Here is a 27,948-nt window from a genome sequence, read left to right on the forward strand (position 1 = left end):
CAATGGAAAAATGTGCGAAAACGAACGAGTGTGTGAAACAATGTAGCTTGTATGGTCGTCCTGACATAAGAATATCATTTAATGAAAGCCCAGATGTGGGTAACAGCCGAACCGTCGAATACCACTCTCAGCTTTGTTGTCGAACTTTCTTCCTTGTATACACAATGATGAGGCAAGAAGTATTTGCATTTAGAATCTCTGCGCAGGGCACCGGTGACATATGGCCGAGATCAATATATTCTTTCATAAATGCAGAGTATTTTTCCTTCATAGCATGATTTCGAGCAAACTTACGCTCCAAATTTAAGAGCCGACGCTTGGCCTGCACATAAGAGTCGCCCAAAGATTCGAAGCCTTGCTTTTTTGGCAAGCAGACTAAGTATTCCCCTGAAGACAATCGACGATGAGTTGCGATGAAATGCTTGCTGACAGTGGAGCTCCTCTGTTGTTACCTTGGCGATAGGCTCGAAAACGTGCTCCACTTCCCAAATTGACGAACCAAATCATCAAGCCGAGTGCTGAAATTGGTATCATCGGAAGCTCTTTGAGTTACGATGAACGATGAGAGTTTGGGGGCCGATTGCCCGCCACCTGATATGATCCAGCCGAGTTGAGTTTTCTGCAAAACTGGCAACCCAGGTGGCAACATAATTTGCCCAATACACAACAGCTCAAAGAAAAGACCAGCTCCGATGAGAAGATCAATTCGCTGTGACTTATAAAATAAGGGATCAGCTAACTTTATGTTTGAGGGTATGTTCCAACTATTAGTAGACATTGAAAATTCCAGGCTGATTATCAGTAATCGTCTTGGCGATGATTGCGCTGATGGTAGTTGAGTAATCTGAAATCCGCGATTTCAGAACGAGATCGACTGAGTATCCTTCAGTTGAGAAGCTAGCATCTCCAATGCCAGAAACTGCAAGTAAGCGACTTTCTTTTCGGAGCTGAAGCTGATTAGCGAATTGCGTGGTAACAAAGTGAAGTTGAGATCCTGAATCCAAGAGTACACGACACGGAACGAATGTTCCAACTCGATTCTTAACAAGGATTATAGCAGTGGCTAGAAGCACAACATCAGACGAATGAGGCGACAGATGGGCTTGAGGCAAAGAAGGTGACATTGCAACCATAGCAGAGGAATGTATTGCATTTGTTTGTTGAACAGTGTTGGATGTATCTACTGAAGATTGATTGTAATGCAATAAGGTATGGTGCTTCGATTGACAAGTGCGGCAGGTACTAGATTTGCAATCTTTCAGCTGATGCCCCTTTCTTAGGCAATTTAGGCACAGAGCGAGTCTCTTGGCCTCCTTATGTCGTGCAATGGGTGGCAATTGTTGCTCAAAACGCTTACATTGAAATATCATGTGGCTCGTGTCTTCGCAAAAGACACAACGACTGGAGTTTTGGAAGCAACAAATGATTTTCTTAAATGTGTACTCACGATCTTCCCTGACTTGCCAACCTGACCATCCTGCAAAACTTGATCCACATTTTCAAGCATTCGACACCGCTCTTGCAAGAACGTTGACAACTTGGCCCACGACGGTAACTCATTGCTGATGATCGTTCCTCCCATTTGGCCTGAGTGCATTTGTCCAATTTCTGCAACACTGTTTGCACGATGATACAATCAGCGACTTCTTCCCTCGATGCAAGAGAATCCATAGCACGAATGTGAGATGTAACCTTATCCGCCAACTGCCTCAGTCTGCCCACAGATGAATCTGCCTTCTCAAGCCCAAATATCGCTCTGATGTGTGCCTGTAAAATAAACGATTATTATCAAATCGACGTTGAAGAATATCCAGAGGCGACGCTATAGTTAGCCCTATTTATTTCCAATGAGCCGATGGTATCCAGCGCAGCACCACTTAAGCAGGACCGAAGATGTTGGAGCTTCTCAATAGGGCTGAGATCAGAGTCAGCATCTATGATCGTTTTGAACATAGAGAAAAAGTTTTCCCACTCAGTATAGATTCCACTAAATTTTGGCAATTCCAACTGCGGCAAACGCGACCGATTTGACATAATGAGCACTGGATTAGCATTTGTAAAGCTTGTATTAAGTGTCGAAGAAAACTGTTGATTTGGCCGACTTCCCAGTTCACGTTGAAGCAGGGCCTTAAACTTCAGTAGAATTGATTCAAATTTCGCAGGTAAATCACTGGATATGGACTCAAAATCTGATTCTTCTAAGTTCGTGTGAACCGCATCGAAATTTGACTCTAGTTTGGTGATTGAGTCCAAAAGTACACGTAAATCACACGAATCCATATGGCTTAATTTGTCCGCGTCTGATTCGGCATATAGACTTTCGAGTCTATCGAACAGCGCTTTCGTTTTACGCTTTAGATAAGTGACCTGAGATGCAGGAACTTGATCAGCACTCGATTCTAAATTATTCATTTTAGCCACAAATTTATTTGTCTTATGTTCACTTTTGAAAGAACACTTGCAATTGCAAAGTTAATGTACAAGCTAATAGCTCCACTTATGCACATATAATTTATCTGCACAGTTTATATGCAAGCCCACTGTACGTATATACATATGTATGTACGTGTGTGATCGAGACAACTATTTTAGGAATAGCTGTGCAGACGCTACATAAAAGGCGCTAAACGCGATGATCCACGGACGAAAGAAAAATGATAAAGATAATCAGAATGCAAAGCCACTGCATGCAGATTATCTGAGCTTTGATTTATGTATGTGTGTGTGTGTGTGTGTGTGTCTTCTACGATTGACACAGCTTTTTAGGTTTGCGCGCTTTCTATGCAGATGCAGCTGAGAAAGCGCCAACCGCGACGAACGAAACGGCAATTAAAAGAGGATGCAAAAAACTCAAGACAATTGCGTACACATACATATAAGCAGTTCGAACGAAATGTTAAATGTTTTACAAGGTTGTGTCACAATGAAATTGATAATTTGAATGCACTATCTTGCACAAATGTTTTGTAAATTTCACTGATGAGCGACGCCAAGATGGTGTAATAACTTTTAACGCGCTAAGCGAGCACCACAGAGTGTATTAGGATCACGTCGGGGTCACCAAAATGTTTGAAGCTGTCGAGCTTTTCGACAACTCTGGCTCCAATCATTTACGAAGGCAAAAAATAAAACCAAAACGATATAATTTAGCTTATTATTTATTAATTTAATGCCGAGTCTGTGGACACTGTTTAGGCAAAGTTATTTCGATGCGAGGGTGACAAGTTTGTAAGTGTTGCGCGAATGAAGACTATTTTCGTACAGAGTTTAAAAGAATATAAATAAAGAGGAGTATGCAATTAACAGAGCGGATGAGATTTACATATGTATGTGTGTTATGCTTTGTTATGTGCAAGAGTGCGCTAACAGCGAATGAGAATGACAAGGAAAGAGATTAACTTAAGAGAAGCTTATTTAACTATTAAGAGCAATTATTAGCTGCTGCGCCGAACAATAATTATAAACATATTTTTGCCAAAGATAAGTACGATGTCGGCAAAGTAAGGAACTACGAAGCGTTTATAGACCTACAGCTAGAAAAATACTGTTACAAAAGACCCTACAGATGCTCGTTAGATGATAAAGTTGAAATCGAAAAGCAAGTGGCTCAATTATTAAAACATAACCTAATTGAGGAATCCTATAGTCCATTTGCAGCACCAGTCACATTGGCTTATAAAAAGGATGAAGGGAAGAAGAGTAGACTATGTATTGATTTTAGAGATTTAAATAAACTAATTGTACCTCAATCACAACCATTCCCTTTAATTGAAGATTTAATGGTTAAGACAGTTGATTATAAATTTTTCACAACGCTGGACATAAACTCAGCCTTCTGGTCTATACCATTGAGAATTCAAGATAGACCAAGGACTGGATTTGTGACACAAGAAGGTCATTATCAGTGGACATGCCTCCCTTTTGGATTGAAAACATCTCCTGCAACATTTCAAAGAATTCTGGTGAATATAATTAGAAAGTACAACTTATCAAATTTTGTTGTAAACTACATAGATGATATCATGATATTCTCAAAGACGTTCGATGAACATTTAATTCACTTGAGACAATTGTTAGATGCTATAGTAAAGGAAGGATTCCGCTTAAAGTTAACAAAATGCAATTTTGCGGCAAGTTCAGTCAGATATTTGGGTCATTTTATCGCAGAGAATTTAGTGACTCCTCTAAGAGATAATTTAAAATCTATAATAGACTTTCCTTTACCACAAAATAAGAAAAACATACGACAGTTCTTAGGTAAAGTGAATTTTTATGGGAAATACATTCCTAACGTCTCAATTTTGCTCGATCCCCTACACAACTTGCTCAGGAAAGATGTAAGGTTTGTTTGGTCAACTGATTGTGAAATAGCCTTTAGTAAAGTAAAACAATACTTGTGCTCGAAACCAATTCTGGCCATCTACAATCCAAAAGCTAAAACTTTTATATACACAGACGCAAGCACAAAAGGTATAGGAGCGATCTTAAAACAACAGCAAAACGATGGTACGCAAAAACCAATAGCCTATTTTTCAAAAAAATTGAATGATTCGCAAAAAAAGAAGAAAGCAATTTTTTTAGAATGCTTGGCCATTAAAGAATGCTTAAAATTCTGGCAACATTGGCTGATTGGAATCGAATTCATTGTTTACACAGACCACAAACCACTAGAGCGCTTGAACATAAAAAACAGAACAGACGATGAGTTGGGTGATATGACCCACTACCTTTCTCAATACAATTTCAAAATAATATATAATCCCGGAAAGAATAATACCGAAGCTGACTGCCTTAGCAGAAACCCTGTTTACGAATTTTATGAAAATAATGATGACAAATTACAAACAGTAAATATAATAAGTATGAATGATATAAAAAATGACCAAAAACAAAACGCAGATTTAAAAGTCAAGAAACATATTATTATTGAAAATGATATCTATTACAAGCAGAATGGAAAGAATAAGAAAAAAATAGTTTTGAGTGAAGAATACAGTAAAATACTTATAAAGAGAATACATAACGAATTCTGCCACATTGGAGTAAGTCAAATAGAAGCGAAAATGACACCATTTTATACAGCACCAAATTTATTAAATAATATAAAAATGATCTGCAAAATATGTGAAACTTGTATAAAAAACAAGACAAGACTAAACAAGAAGTTTGGATGTTTGTCATATTTAGGTCCTGCAGAGAGACCATTACAAATAATGTCTTTAGATACAATTGGAGGCTTTGGTGGACAACGATCGACAAAAAGATATTTACATTTATTGGTAGATCACTTTACTAGATTCGCATATATATCATGTTCGAAAAACCAACTCGCATGCGACTTCGTAAAACTAATTGAAAAAATACCGAAGGCGAATTCGATTGAAATCTTGCTTGCAGATCAGTATCCGGCCTTTTTTTTCTGTTCGTATGTCTAAAAATAACACACATTAGTGATCTCCGCCTCTTCCCATTCTCGTACATGAACAGCTGACCTGCAGCTGCATGATGAGGGGAAGAGTACGGGGATAGTCTTTATTTATTTTTTTTCTGTTCGTATGTCTATGAAGAACACACATTAATGATCTCCGCCTCTTCCCATTCTCGTACATGAACAGCTGACCTGCAGCTGCATGATGAGGGGAAGAGTACGGGGATAGTCTTTATTTATTTAATACTTCACAATAGCATTTTATGTAAATATAAATAGCGCCTATGAGATAATTAAAATCTAAAAAGGACAATATTTGTCGAAACTTATGATTCAATTTAAATAGCCATAAGTGCACAAAAATAACAGTGCAGCTTAATTTTACAAAATACTTATATAAGAGCAATTTAAAGATAATACAAATTAACAATAAAGTGCTTGAGTAACTGATTAACGACTAAATAGATAATTAAGGTTTAAGTTTAACAATAGTAATAGATGGCATTAATTAATATAATTCAATTATTTCATTAATAAGCATCTACAAGATGCACAGAGAAAATAGCCCAAAGTGGCCAATTGGAATATTAGAGAAAAGTCGAGACAAAGTCTGGTCATTTTCTCAAATATGGGCTTAAGCTAAAATTAACTTAAATTACAAAAAGTTTATGACAATTAATATAGTTTTTTTTTTTTTTTTTTTTTTTTTTGTTGAATAGTCAGGTCTGCTCAAGGCTGTGCCCTAGATTGACTGACTATATTTATTTATTTACTGCTATACTACTGTATAATATAGTAAATTTGTTGACGCCTACTGTGTGTAGATCTCAAATGTGAGTTTTACATTAGATGTGAAGTGACATACAAAAGTAGTTTGATAAATTTTGTGTAAATTTGTTGACGCCTACTGTGTGTAGATCTCAAATGTGAGTGTTACATTAAATGTGAAGTGAAATACAAAAGTAGTTTGATTAATTATGTTTTAGTGAATGTATAGATATCTTGATTAAGAATTGCATCCTGTCTGGAAACGTCATCTCTTCTGGAACTGGTATCCTGTTTGGGATTCAAAATCTTTCCAGTTTATTATACAGACCAGCTGCATTCAAAACCAGAATCCTTAATGTGTAAGTGCTTCCAAGAGAACTAGGCAATATTGGATGTGTCATTGACGTGTTTAGCCATCATGCAGTTTGTTAATAAAGTCAACATAGTAATAAGCTGATCCATCTTCGCATTAAGATTTTCTATACTACTGACTTCCATGGGAACAGATCGTTTGCGCTCATCAAGCATTAACTCAATTAAGGTATCAAACTTTGCATTTAATGCTTTGATATCGCTATCATTATTAACAGTGAGCCGAGCATTACTACGGCTACGACTTCTAAATCGCCAGCTGGCATGTTGATCGTCTTCATGTCCATGACCTTCATTTGATCGAATTTGGTGGCAACTGCTGAAGTGACCGTTGGTGTTGATTGTTCAGATTTATAGGTACTGGTTGAGTATTTTGTTGACGCTGCAGTACTTGTTGACCTTGTTGCGTTTTTACTGCAGTAGATGGTTTTTGCTTATTAGTTATGCCCATTTTTATTGCATCAGCATAACTCGATTTTTCTTTTTTTTTTTTTTTTTTTTTTTTTTTTGTTGAATAGTCAGGTCTGCTCAAGGCTGTGCCCTAGACTGACTGACTATATTTATTTATTTACTGCTATACTACTGTATAATATAGTAAATTTGTTGACGCCTACTGTGTGTAGGTCTCAAATGTGAGTGTTACATTAAATGTGAAGTGACATACAAAAGTAGTTTGATTAATTTTGTGTAAATTTGTTGACGCCTACTGTGTGTAGATCTCAAATGTGAGTGTTACATTAAATGTGAAGTGAAATACAAAAGTAGTTTGATTAATTATGTTTTAGTGAATGTATAGATATCTTGATTAAGAATTGCATCCTGTCTGGAAACGTCATCTCTTCTGGAACTGGTATCCTGTTTGGGATTCAAAATCTTTCCAGTTTATTATACAGACCAGCTGCATTCAAAACCAGAATCCTTAATGTGTAAGTTTCTGTTCGTATGTCTATGAAGAACACACATTAATGATCTCCGCTTCTCCCCATCTCATACATGATCAGCTGACCAGCAGCTGCATGGCGAGGGGAAGATAGTACGGAGATACTTTTTATTCAATTAATACTTCACAATAGCATTTCTTATGAATATAAATAGCGCCTATGAGATAATTAAAATCTATACAGGACAATATTAGTCAAAACTTATCATAGAATGATTCAATTTAAATAGCCAAAAGTGCACAAAAATAACAGTGCAGCTTAATGTTACAAAATACTTATAAAAGAGCAATTTAAAGATAATACAAATTAACAATAAAGTGCTTGAGTAACTGATTAACGACTAAATAGATAAGTAAGATTTAAGTTTAACAATAGTAATAGATGGCATTAATTAATATAATTAAATTTTTTCATGAATAAGCATCTACAAGATGCACAGAGAAAATAGCCCAAAGTGGCCAATTGGAATAATAGAGAAAAGTCGAGACAAAGTCTGGTCATTTTCTCAAATATGGGCTTAAGCTAAAATTAGCTTAAATTACAAAAAGTAATTGATAATTAAATAAAAGTAGTTTAACAATTCATTTTAGCAGTTTTGATTTCATTAATATTCGTTCGATATATCGCAAGTGCAATTGGTAAGTGACGATGCACCCCTGGTTTACATACCTATCGGAATGCACAACCAAAACAAAAACAAAGACAGCTGATTGAAAATTGCATTAAATGCAAATTTGATGCTGCTAATTGGTATGTTTAAATATTAACAATTATATAAGTGATATTAATGACATTAATAATACATATTAATTAATAATAATCTTTTTATATTTACAGCCGCTACCATACAAAATGCAGAAAGCGCAATACTGAAGATAGCGGAATTGCATTAATTGCAAGCTGACTAGCAGGTAAGTAACTTTGCAAAATAGAAATTAATAATTATACAAGCAATATTGAAGATATTAATAATTAATATTAATTAATTATTATCTTTTTATATATAGAGCTGCTGCCATACAAGGTGCAGAGGGGCGCAAAAATGGAAATTGCAGAATTGCATTAACTGCAAGCTGACTAGCAGGTATGTGAATTTTGCAGAAGTAAATAAAAACATTAAAAGATAATTAATGTTGATTTTTTCATTGCAGAATATATGAAGTACAGCAAGGAGACCTAGCCAAGTGGGCTGCATAGTCAATAGGGCACATAATTAAGTTAGATTTAAGTAGATTCAAAATGTGCATTTTAGGCGCAAGCGCCGTCACATATGTTCCCTGCACATATATATGTATGTGCCGAAAATAAAATTTTGTAATTGTAACTGAGTGTTTAATTTGTGTTCAAATAGTGTAGATACTTAACTCTGATCCCTATGTGAACCAAATACGACCCTATAGGCAGCAAGTGGTGATGGTGGTGGTAGTGGCCGCGGCATTGGCGCAATACCTTCAAAAACAGGTAGGCGTTGCGTCTGCTGGGCTGCTGCCTGTGCAGCTTCGTTGCGTTGCTGAGCCTCCAGTCGGCGAAGGTATCGATCTCTACTTTCAGCTACTTCGTCGGCTTCTCTTTGTAGCTGTCGCTGAGTGCGTAATGCAATATCGTTGGCTAAATGCGTGTTAACGAGACTCGTGTATCTAGTCAAAGTTATCCGCTGTGGGATAAACGGGTCATAGGCTATGTTTTTGGCCAGATTGTTGCTATGAGCGCGAAGTCTGTCGTAGTATTTAGCGCAGAGATTATTGAGTATCTCGTCTGCAGACAAGACGTCCAGTTCAGTTCTGATGCGAGTGTTCGAGATGAAGTACTGAGCACCAGAAATGGCTCTCAGAGCTTTATTGTGAACGACTCGAATGCGGCTGAATTGCGCCTCAGATAGCAGAGCGCCCCATACAGGCAGCGAGTATTGCCAAAGTGGAGCAACTAGCTGCTTGTATATGATGACTTTAGTTCTAAGTGACAATTTACTGTCTTTATTGATGAGCCAATCTATCTTTTTAAGCCTAGCCCTAACCCTAGTAACGACCGTAGTGACATGTTGTGAGAAGCGCAGTTTCGTATCTAGAGTAACACCCAAATATGAATGAGAAGTGCCATTTTCAATGGTTTCGTTGCCAATGCGAATAGCCTGATATGGCGCTATAACTCTGTATGCATGCATGACATGCATAGTTTTATTTGCATTAATTGTAATGCACCACTTGCTCGCCCATTCGGCCAAACTATCCATTTCTTTTCTGTTTGTATGCCTTGACAGAACACACATTAATGATCTCATATTCCCTTTCGTCTCATTCATATTAGCTGTTCAGCAGCTAGATGAAGAGGAAAAGAGAAAATAGAGATGCTCATTATTCATACAATACTTTGACAATAGTATTTTCTTAGAATTAAAATTGCGCCTAAAAGATACTTTAAAAAATATACATTCGGTCGATATTTAGCGAAACTATGATTAGTTTAAATGGCCACAAGCGCAACAAAAGATAGCAGTGCACTATTGTGATATATGTGTACGTATAAAAGAGCAGATCAGAAGTAGATGACATTGATATGCTTAAATTGCTAGTTGTAAACTAATGAGTAAGATAGAGTATAAGTATTACAGATATATATATATAAGTAGTAATAATTAATATAATTCAAATATAAGTAGTATAAATATGTAAGTAGAGATAATTAATATAATTAAATTCATTTACAGCTGCATCTATGAGATGCGCAGATCAATTAGCTGCCATAATGCCGCCATTCAATTGAATGAGAAAATTCAAGACAAAGTCTAGTCATTTTCCCCATAGGTTGTTTAAGCTAAGTATAGTATTAGTAGTATAAGAGTAATATAATTAATAGTAATAGTTGTCTTCATTTCAATATTTGATTTTCAATAGGTTTTTCATTTCATTTTAGCATATTTAATTTAGTTAAAATTTATTAGATACATCGTAAGTGCGATCGTGAAAGTGATTGTGCATCCCTGTCTATCGATATGCAAAGACAAAACATATGTTTGAAAAGCATATGGTGCGAAAAGTGAAGTGCATTAATTGCAAAATTGCAACTGGAAAGTATGTTTCTAATAAGAATACTAATAAAAGCATTAATAATTGAATATTAATTAATTCATTGTTTTTACAAATTGCAGCAGCTTACTACCGAGTACAAGAGAGTATGTGCACTACAAGGCAGAGATGTGTGTGAGAGCAAGCTAACTGCAAGGTTATGTTAATTATGCAAATGTAAATAAAAGTGTTGATACTTAATATTTTTGTTTTTCTTTGCAGTATATCATCCAGTGGTACAAGAAGAAGTAGCTGAGAAGACTCTGCGTCCCAAACATCGAGTAGTGCCGCTAGTTTAGTTAAGTGCGTTTGTGTTGATATTAGTCAGTGCACTGTAGTATTTGTTTACTGCATGTATGCCTATACATGCAAAATAAAACTTTAATTGAATATAAATATCCAATTTGAGTTTTATTTGCTAGAATACCCTTTATAGGATATGTGCAGTCGATCCAATTTACAGGTGAGTTGTTGCATATACTGATGGCCAATTTGAATTCTAATTGAATTGCATATTCTTTTTTAGCGTATATGCTGCAATCAGTTGCTTGAAGACGACCCGCTTTGCTCAGCCGGAGGGTTGTCTGGATTTGTGTTGTGTGTGCGCAAAGTGCTTGTAGTGGGTGGCAACGGCGCCAGTTGCTGGAAGATTGGCAGGCGCGACTGTGAGGCAGCTGCGTTGCCTATGTTGAGGGCCACCCCTGAAGAGGATGAGTGTGTGGCAGCATCATTTGGTGGAGCGTCGTTGCGACGAGCTGCATCGTTGCGAAGAGCCTCGTATCTGCGTCGGGCTGCTATTCTGCGAAGGTTTTCGCTTGTGTTGCGTGTTGAAGCTGGATACGATCTAGTGAGCCTTGCACTCACAATATTGCGACTGTGCTCACGGAAAGTAATCGGGCCATACACCGGAGGATGACGGCGAAGATAACTAGCACGGAATTCCGCATCTTCTTCAGCTTGTCTTCGCTGCTGTCGCTGAGAGCGCATTTCAATTTCGTTAGCCAGGTGAGTATTGACGAGGCTAGAGTATCTGGGCATTGTTAGTCGCTGTGGGACAAACGGATCATGGGCTATGCTTCTAGCCTCATTGTTGCTATGTACTCGTAGTCGCTCGTAGTACTTTGAGCAGATATTATTAAATTGCTCATCCACAGATAAGACACCAAGTTCGGATCTGATGCGAGCATTTGAAACAAAATATTGAGCGCCAGATACAGTTCTCAGTGCTTTGTTTTGTATGACTCTGATGCGATCAAACTGAGTTTCAGACAGGAGTGCACCCCAGACAGGTATAGTATATTGCCACAGTGGGGCAACTAACTGTTTGTAAATTATAGTTTTAGTTTTAAGAGACAATTTACTATCTTTGTTAATAAGCCAATCTATCTTTTTCAGCCTAGCCCTAACCCTCGTGACAACCATAGTGACGTGACTAGTGAAGTTCAGCTTTGAATCCATCATGACACCCAAATACGGATGAGAAGTGTCATTTTCAATCGCCTCATTTCCAATACAAATAGCCTGATACGGCAGTGTGTTCCTGTAAGTGTGCAAGACATGCTTAGTTTTACTAGCATTAATTGTAATGCACCACTTTTTTGCCCATTGAGCCAGTTTGTCCATGTAGGCCTGTTGCTGAGCTAGAGCGTTTGCCTGCACACGGTTTGCTGAGAGGACAATGACGTCATCAGCATAAGTGGCAATAAGTATTTTGTTTCCAGACTCATATGTAGGTCTAGGGATGTCGCTAGTGTATATATTATACAGTACTGGCCCAAGCAGACTGCCTTGCGGCACTCCAGCGTGTATCTGCTTAATCGCTGAGCGACATCCTCCATGACACTCAACAACAAACGAGCGATTTGACAAATAACAGCACAGCATTCGATATAGAGCATCAGGCAAGAGCATCTTAAGCTTGAATTTCAGGCCTGTGTGCCATACTCTATCAAATGCTTCTTTAATATCCATGTAGACAGCAGAGCAATACGATTGATCCTCAAATGATCTCAGTATAAACTGTGAGACACGCCCCAGCTGTTGCTCAGCTGAGTGACCCTTGCGAAATCCAAATTGATGGCTAGGAATAGCGTTGATAAGGGCATCTTGTTCAAGCATTCGACTCAGAATAAGGTACTCTAGAATCTTAGAGAGGCCAGACAATAGACTTATTGGCCTGTATGATGAGGCGTGTTGCGTAGGCTTGCCAGGCTTATGCACCATCTTCACCATTGCTAGCTTCCAGCAAGAGGGGAAATGACCAAATCTAAACGAGTTGTTGCAGATCAAAACAAGGTATAGTATTGCCTTCATTGGCAGCGCTTTTATTGTGTGGTTGTCAATATTATCTAAACCAGCTGCTTTAATCTTTTCCAGTGTGCTAATATGATTGATGACCTCTGTTGCTGTGACTGGCCGAAATGAGAGCGAAGAAGACGAGGATGATTGGCTTATTTGTGCCTCAATTTCAGCCAAGTCACTAGGCGACGTGGAGATGAGAGGTTTAAATCGCCGTTCAAGGCTATCAGCGAAGACTTCAGCTTTTTCTGCTGTTGTCTTGCACCATACATTGCGAGCATTTGAGCCATTGCCACTGCAGGACTTCAGCAGAGGCAGATTTGGAGCAGGCTGCCGTTTAATCTCATTTGTGAGTCGCCATAGTTTCTGCATGCTATATCTATCTGTGGGGTCAATAGAACTGAATAACTCCTCTTCGTACTTTCGTTTTGCAGCTTGGATATCTTTGTGGATGCGATTTGAGAGTCTGTTGCAGAGCTGCTTCGCCAGCGGACTTCGGCTTTGAAGAAGAAAGCGTTTGATATGCTTCTTGGCCTCAATCAGTTGGAGAGTCTGCTTTCTTACTCGGAATCTAGACATAGATATCTTGCGTGGACATTGAGCATTAGCAAAGTTTGCAGCATCTTTGATATTATTGACAAATATATCAACGGCATCGTCAACATCATCAGCATTGTTGATATCAGTGTTTAGCAAGATTCTGTCATTCAAGTAGTTTTGAAATTTACTAACATTTGCATTCATATTCAGTAGGTGGCCTTTTGCTTTACTGATGATTGGCTTCTCGACCAGCTGAACTAGCAAAGGTAGATGATCGGAGTTGAGCTCAAACGAATCAGAGATGGCTAGCAAATCCCGTCTGATGCCTTTGAAGAGCGCAAAGTCGATGGCCGACGGAGTTTGACGCGAGTTGAATGGGAAATGTGTTGGTGACCCAGTTGCCAAGATATTGCAATTTTCTTGTAATATACAATTGACTAATGTTCTGCCTCTTAGACAGGATCTGGCGTTGCCCCACCATTGGCTCTTCGCATTCCAGTCCCCACCTATTATAAAGATGTCGCCCAGGGATTTAAGCAGATTTTTAAAGTCTTGATCCGACCAGCTAACTTGCGGAGGGCAGTAAATGGCCACAATATTTACGTGCTTGCCGTTTTGCAAGCTGACTGATACCTCAACGCTTTGGTACGTGTCCAAGGATGAGCAGCACATAGCATAATGGCAAATATTTTGCTTGATTATAATTGCCGCGCCACCTCTGCGCCTATTTGTAGGGTGGTTTGCTAAGTACATTATGTATCCGTCAATTGCAGTGCTGTCGTTGTCAGTAAGATGAGTTTCAGATACAAGCATTATATCTATCTGATGCTTAATTAGATACTGTTTTAGTTCAGAGAGCTTATTTGTAATACCAGCAGCATTCCAAATACCAATATTAATGTTGTTAATACTATTAGCGATATGTGCGATAGGTGTATTATTAGACATTGAAGCGCTCATTAGGACCAAATTGGGCCATCAGGCAGGCCGTGAGGGAGGTCACCGACTCAATGAGCTTATCAATTTTAGCCTCTAATCTTGAGAAGCCTTGCACAATCAGATTAGACAGCATATTAAAGTTTGCTTGCTGCTCAGGATTTTGAGGATAGCCAACCCCATTATTAAGGTAAGTCACCTCAGCTGCTTGTTGAGGGTGCTTACGGCGCGCGCTTAGGCTACGGCTTCTTTTTGGCTGCGGAGGCCGTTGGGCACTAGCCTGAGTACGCACATGGGCTTGTTGAAGCAGTTGCTGATGTTGTTGTTGTTGCTGCTGCTGTTGTTGCTGCTGTTGAAGTCGTTGTTGGGCGAGATTTTTAGCTTTTTGCCTAGACTGACGCTGTTGGCCATTATTAGGAGCAAAAGTAACAGGCTGATCAAATTGAAGACCCGCCCGGAGGGCAGCTGAATAGCTGGGCCCAACACTAGCAGTCTGAGGTCGAGGCTGAGGAGGGACTTGCTGGAAAAGATTTGGCAAATTCATTCTACTGCTCTGAGCAGATGTAGTGGGAGCAGGCTTAGTTAAATTGCTAATGATCTTTGTAATCTGCATAGCGCTTTCATTAACTCTTTTCTTGCTTGCCTCTTTAAAAGAAGGGCAGCCTTTGTAGCTCGCAGCATGGGGGCCCGAGCAGTTAGCGCATTTAGCCGGAGTCTGGTCGCCTTTCTGTTTGCCGCAGTCAGTGGAGGCGTGATTTTCGCCGCACTTAACGCAGACAAAGGGGCGACGGCAATAATTTTTTGTGTGCCCAAATTTTTGGCACCTATGGCACTGAGCTATTTCGCTCGTTTTGTACGGCCTCTCAACTTTCACCCGTTGATTGCCAATAGCAGTGACTTTTAAGAACTCAGCGTTATTGGCACTGGGAACTAACTCAACTTCGAAGAGATCAAGCGGCTCCTTAGAGAAGCGAGATTTCATACCTCTCAAAAAGCGGACTTGATGCCCTAACTTGGCTAATTTCTCACGGATCCAGTGGTCCGGAGTGGAGTAGTGCAAATTTCTAATAATGGCTCTGAAGCCGCGCTCGCTTTTCAACTGGAAGGTATAGTTTTCAACTTTATTTACTTCAAGGTACTTTACCAGCTTGCGATAAGTAGCGACATCCTTGCACTGCACTCTAATACCATGGTTGGCCGCGCGCATGGTGCCATAATTGTCCTGACCGATGGCTTCGTCCAGGCGGATTAGTAGCGACAAGATGTCAGTGACATTTGCCAGGAATAGTGGCGCAGGCTTCACGTTGAGGGGAGCGTCGCGTACGCCAGTAGAAGTGGAAGGTGGAGTAATTTGCACATCGCTGGTAATGCAAACCTTATTGGCGAGGCTGGCTGCCTCCTTCTGTGTGTCCTCAGTCCTTGCAGCTGGTACGTGGTCGTCAGATGGCGGGATCTCTACATCACTGTCACCCAGATCAATAGAATCCAGTTGAGCACTCTTCTTCTTTGGGCTGTTGCCCTTTTCAGCAGTGCGTTTAACTGCAGTTGCAATTGGTTGCGCACTCAATTTAAGCGCCTCCTCAATTGTAATCTGGCCACTTTTGTAAGCCGCCTTGGCTTTTTGATAGTTGGCAATTACTTTATCAGCTTTGCTGCTGCCGTTAACACCAGCCGCATTCACTTTAAGTAGCTGAGCCGCAGCTCGAGAAGTTGATGGTTTCGCCGAAACCTCACTTTTCTTTACTGGCGCGCTCGATGGCGTGGGCGCAGACAAGAGTGTCGGCGAGCCGAGAAGAGATTCGACTTCCACGTCCATGTCCTCTTCGCCGTCAGCTGCAACATAGCCCTTTTTTTTTTTTTTTTTTTTTTTTTTTTGTTGAATAGTCAGGTCTGCTCAAGGCTGTGCCCTAGACTGACTGACTATATTTATTTATTTACTGCTATACTACTGTATAATATAGTAAATTTGTTGACGCCTACTGTGTGTAGGTCTCAAATGTGAGTGTTACATTAAATGTGAAGTGACATACAAAAGTAGTTTGATTAATTTTGTGTAAATTTGTTGACGCCTACTGTGTGTAGATCTCAAATGTGAGTGTTACATTAAATGTGAAGTGAAATACAAAAGTAGTTTGATTAATTATGTTTTAGTGAATGTATAGATATCTTGATTAAGAATTGCATCCTGTCTGGAAACGTCATCTCTTCTGGAACTGGTATCCTGTTTGGGATTCAAAATCTTTCCAGTTTATTATACAGACCAGCTGCATTCAAAACCAGAATCCTTAATGTGTAAGTGCTTCCAAGAGAACTAGGCAATATTGGATGTGTCATTGACGTGTTTAGCCATCGTTTGATATATATTTATTTATAATCCAACTTATTACTAAAACTATAGCAACTTTTTTGAATTTAAAATAACAGCAATCATAGCTATGGGTTTTAAATAACTTAACGTTTCGATAGCCGTTTAGCATAACATTAGCAGCTTTTGTTTTGAATTAAAAATAAATATAACAGCAATCATAGCAATGGGTTAGGTGACTTAACATTTCGATAGCAGTTTACATTTAACATAACATTTCGATAAATATTTGTTATTATTTACATCCGTGCAATCTGGGCACACTTAGTTAAACGTGCTTGTTGATATTGTAGCAAATAAGCATTACAATTAGTTAAGTATATTATTATTAACAATATTTAGGTGGCTAGTACATAATTTTATTATTATTATTATTTATTACTATTATTATTATTTATTTATTTATTTTTTTTTTTTTTTTCAGGATCCGGGCTGCACTTCACAGGATAACCACATCAAGCTGGGATATTGCGCAATTTATGGGCACCCCTCGTCGCGGGAGTTTGTCGGCAGGTAAGTCATCATTGCAGGTTGTAACTGGTATTTTGATGCTTATAGCTTTTTCCATTTACAGGCTTATGTTAGCCCAGCGCCATAGCATGACATCAGGGAGGCGTAAACACCCGAAGGCGAGGCTGCAGTCCTTGGGCCAAATGTGTTTTGCAGATCAAGGGCGTCTGCATCCTTCAGGCAAGGCAAGCATCGTGATGTAGGCATATATACCAAGGATGGCCTTCACAGCTGTGTAAGGTCGGGTTAGTCTATAAAGAAATGATATTTATAGTAGTTATGGTTTATATTTGATAATGGTCCCATTGGGTTTCGTCTCGCATTTGTAGTGACTACAACCAGGCCAGGTTGAAGACTCCATCTATGGTTACGTCTATGCAGATGTGCACTGGGAGTACGCGTTCCAGTCCGATTGTAGGCTGCAAAGGGCAGTCCATGTGGGTCAGCCAGGGCTTCTACTCCAGTTCTCGGCCAGTGCAATAGGGACGGCACGCTTTCACCTAGCAATCTCTGATAGTGTCGCCTTGGGCGCCTGGTCATTTGGGTGAGTTGCTGCCGCTTTTTGTGCCGTCTCAAGAAGCTTGCATCACTGTCACATGCAATTCTCCTGTGCAGCGCCATCTGGATATTTCTCGCTGTCATGGTCCAGCATATTAGCAATACATTGATATGTATGTATTTGCAAGAACGCTGTGTGTGCTTCTGTGGTGAGTTTACATGTATTCGAGGAGCTGTAGTCAATGTTCTTCGCTGCTCTATGGCAGTGTCTGCATCCAGTTCCTGTTCCAGTCTAATCGTTATTCTTTCCAGTCCTTCGTCAAGTAGCAGGTCCTGCAAAGCGACCTGTAGTTTCTGTGGACACGTAGCCTGAGGCTGCAACGAGTATGGAGCAGTTTCTGGGATGGTCGCTATTTGTTGCAGTGGTCTATCATTGGATATGGAGTCTGGCTCAGCTGTTGTCACTTCAGCTTGTGCTTCTATCCTCGCAGCCCATGTAGTCGTTGACAGTGCTGTTATTGTCTCAATACGCGGCTCCTCGATGTAGTCAGGGACTATTATTCGTTGTATGGAGAGAGGTTGGCCCTGTATCCGTTGAACTACTTGTTCTCTGGTGAGCTGTCCACTCCAGTATTTACGTTTCAATGTGTTTATAATGGACTCGCAGAATCTGGTTGGCGGTCGCATCTTGCGCTCTTTCACACGTCGTGCCTGTTCCAGCGCCCGTCTCTCAGATTCCTCTCGCTCGCGATCTTCCTCCTGGATGCGCAGTAATGTTGGGAGGTCTTCTCTGGGTAGTTGTCGCTGCTGGTGCTGTATATCTTGTGGCTGTAGTGGCATTATATAGTGTTGTAGTTGCTCAAAGTATCGAGGTCTGCTTAGGCGTAGTGGCACATACGGATCCATAATCAATTTACGAGCTTCCGGGTTAACATGAGATGCCAATGATCTGGCAAATCGATCACTGGCAAGTTTGAAAGCCTCGTCAACCGAGTTGATTCCATAGGCGGTACGTAGTTCAACATTTCTTGCATACCACGATGCCTTAACTGCATTTCTTAATATTTTATTTTGATTCGTTTGCACGCGCTGTATTTGAGTATCTGATGCAAGAGAGCCCCATACTGGGAGCGCATACTGCCAGATCGGTACTATTAGCTGCTTGATGACTAGTGTTTTGCATACGGTCGCCAGTCTGCTGCTTCTCCCCAGGAGCCAGCCCAATTTAGCAGTTCTCGCCTTCAGACGCACACAAAGCTGGGTCACGTGTAGTCGCATTGTTAACTTCCTATCCAGTATGACGCCTAGGTAGTTATGTGATTTTTTATGCTGAACAGCATGTCCGTTTAACTGGATAGATGATACATATCCTCTTTGTCCGCTTTGAGCGTTGTTTAGTGTGAATACTACATGAGCTGTCTTGGCCGCGTTTATTTGTATAGCCCATTTTTGGGCCCAGCTGGTGAAGTGGTTTAGATAGCTCTGGTTTTCTCTTGCAGCAGATGAGGGTATGTTCGATGAGCACATCACCACTGTGTCATCTGCATAGGTAGATAGCATCATCCGATTTTGATTTGTTGCGAGAAATTGGCGGTTTTGAGTGATCCTGGGCAGTGGCATGTCAGACGTAAAGATTGTATATAAAATGGGGCCCAGCACGCTTCCTTGGGGGACACCAGCTGTGGCTCTGCCTATCCTTGATTTAATCCCGTTGCATATAACGACAAATGTCCGTTCACCAATATAACTTTCAATGATTTTATATATGTTAATGGGCAGTATTTTTATCAATTTATGTAGTAAGCCTGCGTGCCATACTCTATCAAAGGCTTCTGAGATGTCAATGAATATGCTTGAGCAATATTCCTTTCTTTCATATGCACGCAATATGAATTGGGTGACTCTCGCCAATTGTTGCTCCGTACCGTGTTCTCTTCTGAATCCGAATTGGTGAGTAGGTACCGCTTTAGCAAAATCCTCGACCTCAAACAGTCTGGTCAGCAGTAATCTCTCAAACAATTTGGAGAGGCCCGAGGTTAGACTGATTGGACGGTATGATGTCACCTCTGCCGAGTTTTTGCCTGGTTTTAAAATCATAGAGATGCCTGCGTGCTTCCATGCGTCTGGAAAATACCCTATTCTGAGTATGGAATTGTAGATTAGCAGCAAATATAGTTGCGCTTTTAGTGGCAAATTCTTAATAACGCCGTTGTCCACTCCATCTTCTCCCGGCGCCTTGGTTTTGTCCAGCAATTCAATTTGTGACTTTAATTCATTGATTGTAATAGGACGAATTGCATGGATTTGCTGCGACTGTTGCTTTTTTCTTTGCTTTAGTGTATGCCATTCATTATGTATGTCATCTCTTTGCTTAGTCGTGTTGAAGAGTTTAGGCGAGAATCTGTCTTCCAAGTGAGCGACGAACGCTTCTGCCTTTTCTTCCAGAGTCTTAGTCCATTTAACTTGAGAACTTGGGGCACCTGCCGGTGTTATCTTCAGAGGATAGTTGGGCTTTGGTTGCCTTTTCACCTTATTCGTCAGTTTCCAGAGTTTTTGCATGCTGTACTGATCAGTATTAACAATTCCAGCAAATAATTTATTAATTTCTTTTTGTTTTAGGGTGACAATGGCTTTCTTCAGTCGGTTTTGCGCAGCCCTGTAATTTCTTCTGGCTTCCATGGTACGCGTGGCCATCAGAGTTCGCTTGCATTGCTGTTTATGGGCTAATAACGCTAGTAGTATGTTCGTCCATTTGAAGATCATGTCGCCGTCTCTGTCGTCTGGATTGATTGAAGTGCGATGTAGCTGCCAGTGCTGCCAGCTTTACGTTGCGCATGAATATTGCCACAGCATCTTCAATATCTGCACTCGTATTAATTTCTGTATTGAGATGGATATTTTGATCGAACGTCGCTTGAAAGCGCTCAATTTTGGCTCCGCGAGGTAGTAGGCAACCGCCAGCCTGGTTGATGCTCAGTGAGTTTACGACGATGACCACCAGCAGACCATTCAATAATTAGAGGTAAGTGATCAGAGTCTAGATCAGTCATTGAGCTAATTTTGAGGCGGCAGTCTTCAATTCCACCATAAATAGCAAAATCAATTGCTGATGGTCTCTTTCTCGTGCTATAGGGAAAGTGTGTGGCACTGCCAGTGGCCAGGATATTATGCCTCCGTTGCACATGGACCGCTTCCAGGAGCGCTTTGCCCCTTTGGCATGTGCGTGTGTTGCCCCACCAGGTGTGCTGGGCATTCCAGTCTCCACATATGATGAATTTTGCTGGTAAGTCGTGTCCAGAGTAGCCTTCAAGGTGTCCCAGCAGTTTTGTAAAATGAACAGCTGTCCATTTATATGTTGGTGGACAGTATACTGGTGAGATAATGACATTGTCTTTTCTTTTTTCATTTTCCTTTAGAATCACTATTGGCATGCATTGGATAGATTCCTCACATATGGCCTGGAGAGCCATGTGCCTTATGCTGCTGCGCACGAGGATAGCAACTCCGCCTCTCCTGTGTGATTGTGGATTTGTGGCCGTATATGTCACGTATCCCGGGACGTTCAGAGTGTTTGCACCTGGTGGCACTCGCGTTTCAACGACCATCATAATGTCTACTTTTAGGCGCTGAATAAAAAGTTCCACTTCATTCATCTTGTTGCTCACTCCGCTGGCATTCCAGAATGCAATTTTGTATGAGTTGCCATTCTGAATTCCAGAGTGCAGTGGCATTTTGAGTCTGGTTGGAAATGTTTCTATTGGTCATTTATGTTGTCATTGGCGGTGACAAACTCCTCAGCGGCAGAGTTGTTTCCATCTGTCTGTTTGGAGAGCTGTAGAAGTTGCTGTTGCTGATGAGGCTGCTGTTGCTGGTGTTGTTGTTGCTGTTGCTGTTGCTGCTGCTGTTGATGTGAGCCTAGGGGTACTGACAATGTGTTGTGTGCCATTTGCATGTTAATAATTTGCGTCAATAATGCTAACATCTGATCTATTTTTTGTTCTAGCCTAAACATTGGTACACATTGCTGTCCGTTATGTTGTTGTTGTTGGTGCTGTTGTTGCCTGAGGTGCTGCTCTATCCTCATTCGTCTTTGAATATTGGCCAGGTGCTTCTCAGCAGGATTGCTTATATGCGCAGTGGGTGAGTCGTTGTTGCTATTGGCTCCCAGTCGTTTATGTGGGGGCTGGGCCTGTGCCATACGCCGATGTATTCTATTCTGTGACGCCTTGAATGGATTTAGCGGTAGCGTGTTGTTTTGTGTGTCTGCATTCATATTTGGTGTAGCGTTTATTGTTGGTGTATGCTGTAGGGTCTGCAGCTGCTGTTGTTTCTGCAGGTTCAAATATTGCGACTGTTGTTGTTGGCTAGTCAGCTGTTTCTTTTGTGTTGTGTTTGCTAAGTCAGTAGATAAGCCTAAACGCACAGCATCACTGTAGGATAGAAGTGGCTTGTAGTTTGAATCGCTTGAGGAGATACCAGTTGTTTCTTTCGTAATCGGCTCTCGAGTAACGGCTAGTCGTGGTTGCTGTTTCTGTCGTTTTGCCTCTGCAATAGCTCGATATGATGAGAGGTTTCTTCTGGCCGCCTTATATGCCGGGCAGCCTTTGTAGCAGCTTATGTGCTCTCCTCCACAGTTGGTACACTTGGGCGTAGTATTTCTTTGTTTGGTGCAACCTATGGTGGCATGATCGCCTGCACACTTCATGCACTTGAAAGGCCTCCTACAATAATTCTTCGTGTGGCCATATGCCTGGCACCTATGGCACTGTGGCGGATCTACTGGCTTGGCCTGCCGTTCAATTTTCACTGCCTGATTGCATAATTCTTTAAGCCCCAGGATGTTTAAATGGCTGCCATCTGGGTTGGGCTGTATTTCTATTTCGAATAGATTTATCGGCTTTCCCGTAAAGCGCTGCCTAGCGCAGCGTATATGCCTAACACAGTATCCCTTTTCGCTCAATATGTTCTTGATCCACTCAGAAGGGGTGGAATGGTGGATATTCTTTACTATTATGCGAAGTCCCCTCTGGCTGGGCAATTGGTGGGTGTGCAGATGTATTCCATCTGCCTCAAGCGTAGTCCGTGCAGCATTATAAGCATCGATGTCTTCACATTGGATGCGCAGCCCATTGCTAGGAGTGACTTTAGTGCTGAATTTCTTAATCAGGGAGTTGTCCTTAAGCTTCTGCAGTATAGGCATTATATCGGGGACCAGGGGTAAGAAGAGGGGGGGAATCTTTATTGGCTTCTGTTGCAGAGAGGCAAAGAAAGGTATAGCGGTGGGGGGAGGCAAGAGAACAGCAGCCATCTTAGTGGGTTGTTGTAGTGTTGGCTGTGGCTGATGCTGATTCATATTTTGGGGTAGCAGCAGTTGCTCTGTGTTCAGAGCTCTCAGTGCCATATCAGTTTGCACTGCTTGCTGCTCAGTTTTGCGCTGCTTTCTTATTTCGTTGATGGAGCGAGCCAGGGGGGAGGTCTCTCTCTTTGTATTGCTTTGATTAGCATTAGTGTTGTGTTTGCTAATGTGAGTGTTGGTGGCGACTATCTTTGCGTCTGTGTTTGTTTTGAATTGCTTCTCATTAGTGCTGAGTTTGCTGATGTGAGTATTAAAGGTGAGTGTGTTTGCGTTTATGTTTGTGTTTGCAGTTTTTGCAGTTATGTTTGTGATTGTGTTTGCGTTTGAGTTTTTCTTTGCGTTTATGTTAGTGTCCGTTTTTGTCTTAGTGGGAAGGGTTTCTGTGTGCGTGTGTGCGTGTGTAAGTGTGTGGGTAGATGTATCTCTTTGAGAGTTTTTTTGTAGAGAGAGTTTTTTTACGTTTACTTTGGGTTGGTGAAATAAGGAGAGAGGCTTTTTACTGCTATTTTTTTTCTTTCTTTCAATTTTTGCCGCTTTTTTCTTTACATATAAGCTGCGAATATGCGGCAGCATGTAATTTTCTTCTGGTGCCGAGTCAGATTTTAGTAATGGCGTCTCTGCAAGTGCTTCATCATCCTCTGATATAAATCTAGTGTCGTTGAGTGGTGAGCCTTCACACGCCTCCATGGACATATCCGAGTCAGATAAGTAGTGATGTTATGTACTCACCGCCTGTTTGTTTAGTGAGAGTAAGTGCGTCCGTGGGCGCTTGCTGCGTTCCATCGTCAGCGGAGGCACTCTGTTTGTTGGTAAAGATTACTGTAACCCCCGTCGCGGTGTCATCAGAATCACTGCCAGTGGGCATGATGCAAGATACATCCATGTCAAGTTCCCTTCCAACCGATATTGGCGACGAATTTAATGATGAGGATTCCATTTGTGGTCCACCCATAGTCTTTTCCCCAGTTCCAGCTTACGTACTTGATTCAATCGTAGCTTTTAATGAAAAGTTACTTTTTTTTTTTTTTTTTTTTTTTAAATAAATTTATTTAATAATTTATTTATCGTCACTTTATTTGTTTTTATTTTTTTTATTTTTATTTTTTTTTTTTTTATTTGCAGCGCCCTTTTAAAGAAAAAAAGTCACTTTTTTTTTTTTTTTTAATTTAATTTATTTGCTTTAACTTGTTTTCTATATGTACAAGTGTTAAATATTGCACAGAGGGCTTTTCGCGGCGCGCGCACACCGGCAGCGAGGCGGACAGAACGGCAAGTCTGCGCACTCGAACAGTCAGCAGTGGAGTATGCGCCAGCCAATTGCCTGCCGTGAAGCGGCAGTTACAAAATCTCTCTCTCGGAATTCTCTTATAATTAATTCAAGTCATTACTTTCACGAAGCAACATATTTGAATTTAAATTACTGCGTTTATCGCACTTTGTTATCGATGTTGCTTGGCCCGATATACTATATCGGATGCCCTAGTTGCCTACAGTTTTCTAGTATATATTTTTCCAGCATTTTTTTAGCGTATTGGCCTATCCGACAATGGTCACACGCAGGCGCCATGCAGAAATGAGAAATGTGAAATCAAATGAATACGAAACAAGACAAGACTGCAAGACTTAACAGCTAACATAAATTCAATTTACATAGATTATTTACTAATTCTCATTTTTTTTTTCCTTCTCTTATCAGGTAATCACTGGAATCCATGAGAGTCCAATTGGGATGGGTCATCGGGCTGCAGTTCTCATCTGCAGATCGTCGTCAAGTAGAGCAAGGGAGAGGAGGGAAGAACAGCCAGTCCAGCTGTCTGACCGCCTCCCGTCTGTGGCGCCGTCCAGTTGTTGCAGAGGGCATGGGTGAGTACAGCATATGCATTAGCTTGCATGCGCATAACTACTCACACATTTATACATATCAAGTATGTACATTTGTGTGGATTGCAGTGTAGAAGAAATAGAAATATTTCATTAGTGGTGCAATAATAAAATGACATTATTTTGCTTTGTTGTGTTTGTTTGTTTTTGTTTTTCTTTTTTTTGCTTAATTTATTTTATTATATTTTTTTTTATTAGTATTTGCATTTTCTTTTTTTTTTCTCTCTCTTCTCTTCTTATTTTCTTTATTTTATTTTATTTATTTTTTCAACATTATTGATTTGCTGTTTTTATTTTTATTTTTATTTATTTATTTTTTTTTTCTCTAATTTTTTGTTTTTTTTTCTTGTTTCAGGGTCGTTAATTGGTAGTCTTCTGTGGATGCTTGGCCGTTTTGAAGATAAGTGCATTTTGTGTTGTTTTCTGTTATTTGTTGTTTAAATTTGTTAATTTGTGAGTTCTTTTTATTTTTTTTTCATTGCAGGTCAGCTTATTGGCATCTCCAGGGGCAGATAGATGCGTCGTTGATCATCGTCGTCGTATTTTTGGCCGTATTGCAGGTAAGTGTATATTTTAACATTTTGCTAGTGTTAAAATTGTTATTAATTAGATGATTTTTTTAATTTTTCTCGTTGCAGGTAAGCTTATTAACATCTCTAGGGACAGTTAGAAGCGTCGTTGATCATCGTCGTCGAGTTTTGGCCGTTTTGCAGGTAAGTGTATATTTTGAATTTTGCTAGCTTTATATTAGTTATTAATTAGATGATTTTTTTAAATTTTTCTCGTTGCAGGTAAGCTTATTAACATCTCTAGGGACAGTTAGAAGCGTCGTTGATCATCGTCGTCGAGTTTTTGGCCGTTTTGCAGGTAAGTGTATATTTTGAATTTTGCTAGCTATATATTAGTTATTAATTAGATGATTTTTTTTTAATTTTTCTCGTTGCAGGTAAGCTTATTAAAATCTCTAGGGACAGTTAGAAGCGTCGTTGATCATCGTCGTCGAGTTTTTGGCCGTTTTGCAGGTAAGTGTATATTTTGAATTTTGCTAGCTATATATTAGTTATTAATTAGATGATTTTTTTTTTAATTTTTCTCGTTGCAGGTAAGCTTATTAACATCTCTAGGGACAGTTAGAAGCGTCGTTGATCATCGTCGTCGAGTTTTTGGCCGTTTTGCAGGTAAGTGTATATTTTGAATTTTGCTAGCTATATATTAGTTATTAATTAGATGATTTTCTTTAATTTTTCTCGTTGCAGGTAAGCTTATTAACATCTCTAGGGACGGTTAGAAGCGTCGTTGATCATCGTCGTCGAGTTTTTGGCCGTTTTGCAGATAAGTGTATATTTTGAATTTTGCTAGCTATATATTAGTTATTAATTAGATGATTTTCTTTAATTTTTCTCGTTGCAGGTAAGCTTATTAACATCTCTAGGGACGGTTAGTAGCGTCGTTGATCATCGTCGTCGAGTTTTTGGCCGTTTTGCAGATAAGTGTATATTTTGAATTTTGCTAGCTATAGATTAGTTATTAATTAGATGATTTTTTTTTTTTAATTTTTCTCGTTGCAGGTAAGTTTAGTGGGATCACAGAGGTTGTTGTAAGCTACCTAGTACATTGCTACGCTCGTTGGCGTAGTTGTACTAGTAGTTGTGGAGCTGGTACGCCAGCTTGATGACGTCATCGCTGTGACCGCCTCGCACTCGTCGCTGAGGTCCATCAGCTCTCGGAGGTCGACCTCGTCGCGTCTTGGAGTCCTCCGCTGCATTGGCTCACCTGCATCCATGACTTGTGTTTGTTTGTTTGTATTCAATAAAGTGAAAACTATAGTCATAATTTGTTCAATTTGTTTCTCCAGCCTCTCGAACATGGCCTTGTTTTGTTCAAGTAGCTTTTCTAGACTACTTGACTTGGCTTGCTCGTCCTTTAGCTGTTGTTGCAGCCTAGCCAAGTGCCTTGCTGCTGGATTACGTCCATTGGATATGGTTGTTGTAGTTGTTGGCCGTTTCTCATTGTTGTTTAATGAGTTTCTCTGTGTGTTAGTGGTGCGTTTGGTGGGCTTTGTAATTGGTGTTTGGGGTTGCTGTTGTTGATGTTGTCGTCGCGTCTGTCTTTGTCGTTGTTGTAGTTGTTGTTGTTGTTGTTGTTGTTGTTGTTGTTGTTGCTGGTTTTGCCGTTGGTGTTGTGGCAGTGGCTTTGTTGTTTTATATGATCCACGCACCACGCTGCTGTATGTCAGCTTGCGCTTTGTGCCTGGATTTAGTGGCGTCTCTTTTGTGCGTTGTTGTTTTTGTCGCAAATGATGTTGCTGCTGTTGTAGCTTTGGTTGCTGCTGCCGCTGCTTAGTCTGTGGTCGATCATGGCGCTGTTGTTGGTGTTGCTGTTGTTGTTGTTGTTGTTGTTGTTGTTGCTGCAACTTGTTTGTAGGTAGGTACCTTACAGCTAATAGCCTATTTCGTGCTTCTTTGTATTTAGGGCAGCCTTTATAGCAGCATACATGTGCACCTCCACAGTTGAAGCACTTTGCGGGTGCATCTCGTGCTTTGGTGCACTCAGTGGATGCATGAGAGCCGGCACACTTCATGCATCTGTATGGGCGTCGACAGTAGTTCTTAGTGTGCCCGAACGCCTGGCATCGATGACACTGGGCCGGATCGATGGCCTTTGCCTGCCTCTCAACTAGCACCTGTTGATTGCTGATCGTATCGAGTTCACATATATTGAGATGGCTGCCATCGGGCATTGGCTGCAGCTCAACCTCAAAGACGTTTAGTGGCATGCCGGTGAACCGATGCCTCATGGCACGTATGAATCGTACCACGTAGCCCAGCTCCGACAGTTTGACCCTCAGCCAGTCACAGGGTGTCGAGTGGTGTAGTTTTTTGATTACCACTCGATATCCTTTCTGATGGCGTGACTGGTGGGTGTACATCTGTACGTTCTCAGCAGTCAGGAAATCTACAATGGCTCTGTGTGTGTCCATATCATCGCTGTAG

At 40.4% G+C, this 27,948-nt stretch overlaps 4 long non-coding RNA genes and 1 pseudogene across 14 annotated transcripts; 4 read left to right on the top strand and 1 right to left on the bottom strand.

The window, feature by feature from the left end:
- Positions 1–1,366: 1,366 nt before the first annotated feature.
- On the bottom strand, positions 1,367–3,379 carry LOC149267731 (uncharacterized; annotated as a pseudogene).
- A 4,723-nt stretch (positions 3,380–8,102) lies between these two features.
- On the top strand, positions 8,103–8,811 carry LOC149267732 (uncharacterized). Its single transcript, XR_016271475.1, has 4 exons — positions 8,103–8,259; positions 8,347–8,420; positions 8,517–8,593; positions 8,661–8,811. It is a non-coding gene; the product is annotated as an uncharacterized LOC149267732 (long non-coding RNA).
- Positions 8,812–9,765: 954 nt separating this feature from the next.
- On the top strand, positions 9,766–10,969 carry LOC149267733 (uncharacterized). Its single transcript, XR_016271489.1, has 2 exons — positions 9,766–10,577; positions 10,655–10,969. It is a non-coding gene; the product is annotated as an uncharacterized LOC149267733 (long non-coding RNA).
- Positions 10,970–11,482: 513 nt separating this feature from the next.
- Positions 11,483–14,302, top strand: LOC149267734 (uncharacterized). 6 transcript variants are annotated; one of them, XR_016271485.1, is made up of 5 exons: positions 11,483–11,860; positions 11,967–12,866; positions 12,948–13,218; positions 13,304–13,798; positions 13,866–14,302. It is a non-coding gene; the product is annotated as an uncharacterized LOC149267734 (long non-coding RNA). The 6 variants fall into 6 exon arrangements; XR_016271487.1 differs by having other exon boundaries at positions 13,870–14,302; XR_016271483.1 differs by having other exon boundaries at positions 13,304–13,794.
- Positions 14,303–16,707: 2,405 nt separating this feature from the next.
- LOC149267735 (uncharacterized) lies at positions 16,708–21,429 on the top strand. Of its 6 annotated transcripts, XR_016271479.1 has the most exons (10): positions 16,708–17,022; positions 17,135–17,223; positions 17,285–17,465; positions 17,550–17,764; positions 17,836–17,927; positions 18,031–18,727; positions 20,338–20,398; positions 20,477–20,740; positions 20,851–21,001; positions 21,135–21,429. It is a non-coding gene; the product is annotated as an uncharacterized LOC149267735 (long non-coding RNA). The 6 variants fall into 6 exon arrangements; XR_016271476.1 differs by having other exon boundaries at positions 17,836–18,727; XR_016271480.1 differs by having other exon boundaries at positions 17,836–18,331.
- The last annotated feature ends 6,519 nt before the right edge of the window (positions 21,430–27,948 follow it).

Source organism: Drosophila arizonae, unplaced genomic scaffold (assembly GCF_054131065.1).
Source record: "Drosophila arizonae isolate 15081-1271.41 unplaced genomic scaffold, UAZ_ARI_1.0 ARI_Backbone_148, whole genome shotgun sequence".
Taxonomy (NCBI): domain Eukaryota; kingdom Metazoa; phylum Arthropoda; class Insecta; order Diptera; family Drosophilidae; genus Drosophila; species Drosophila arizonae.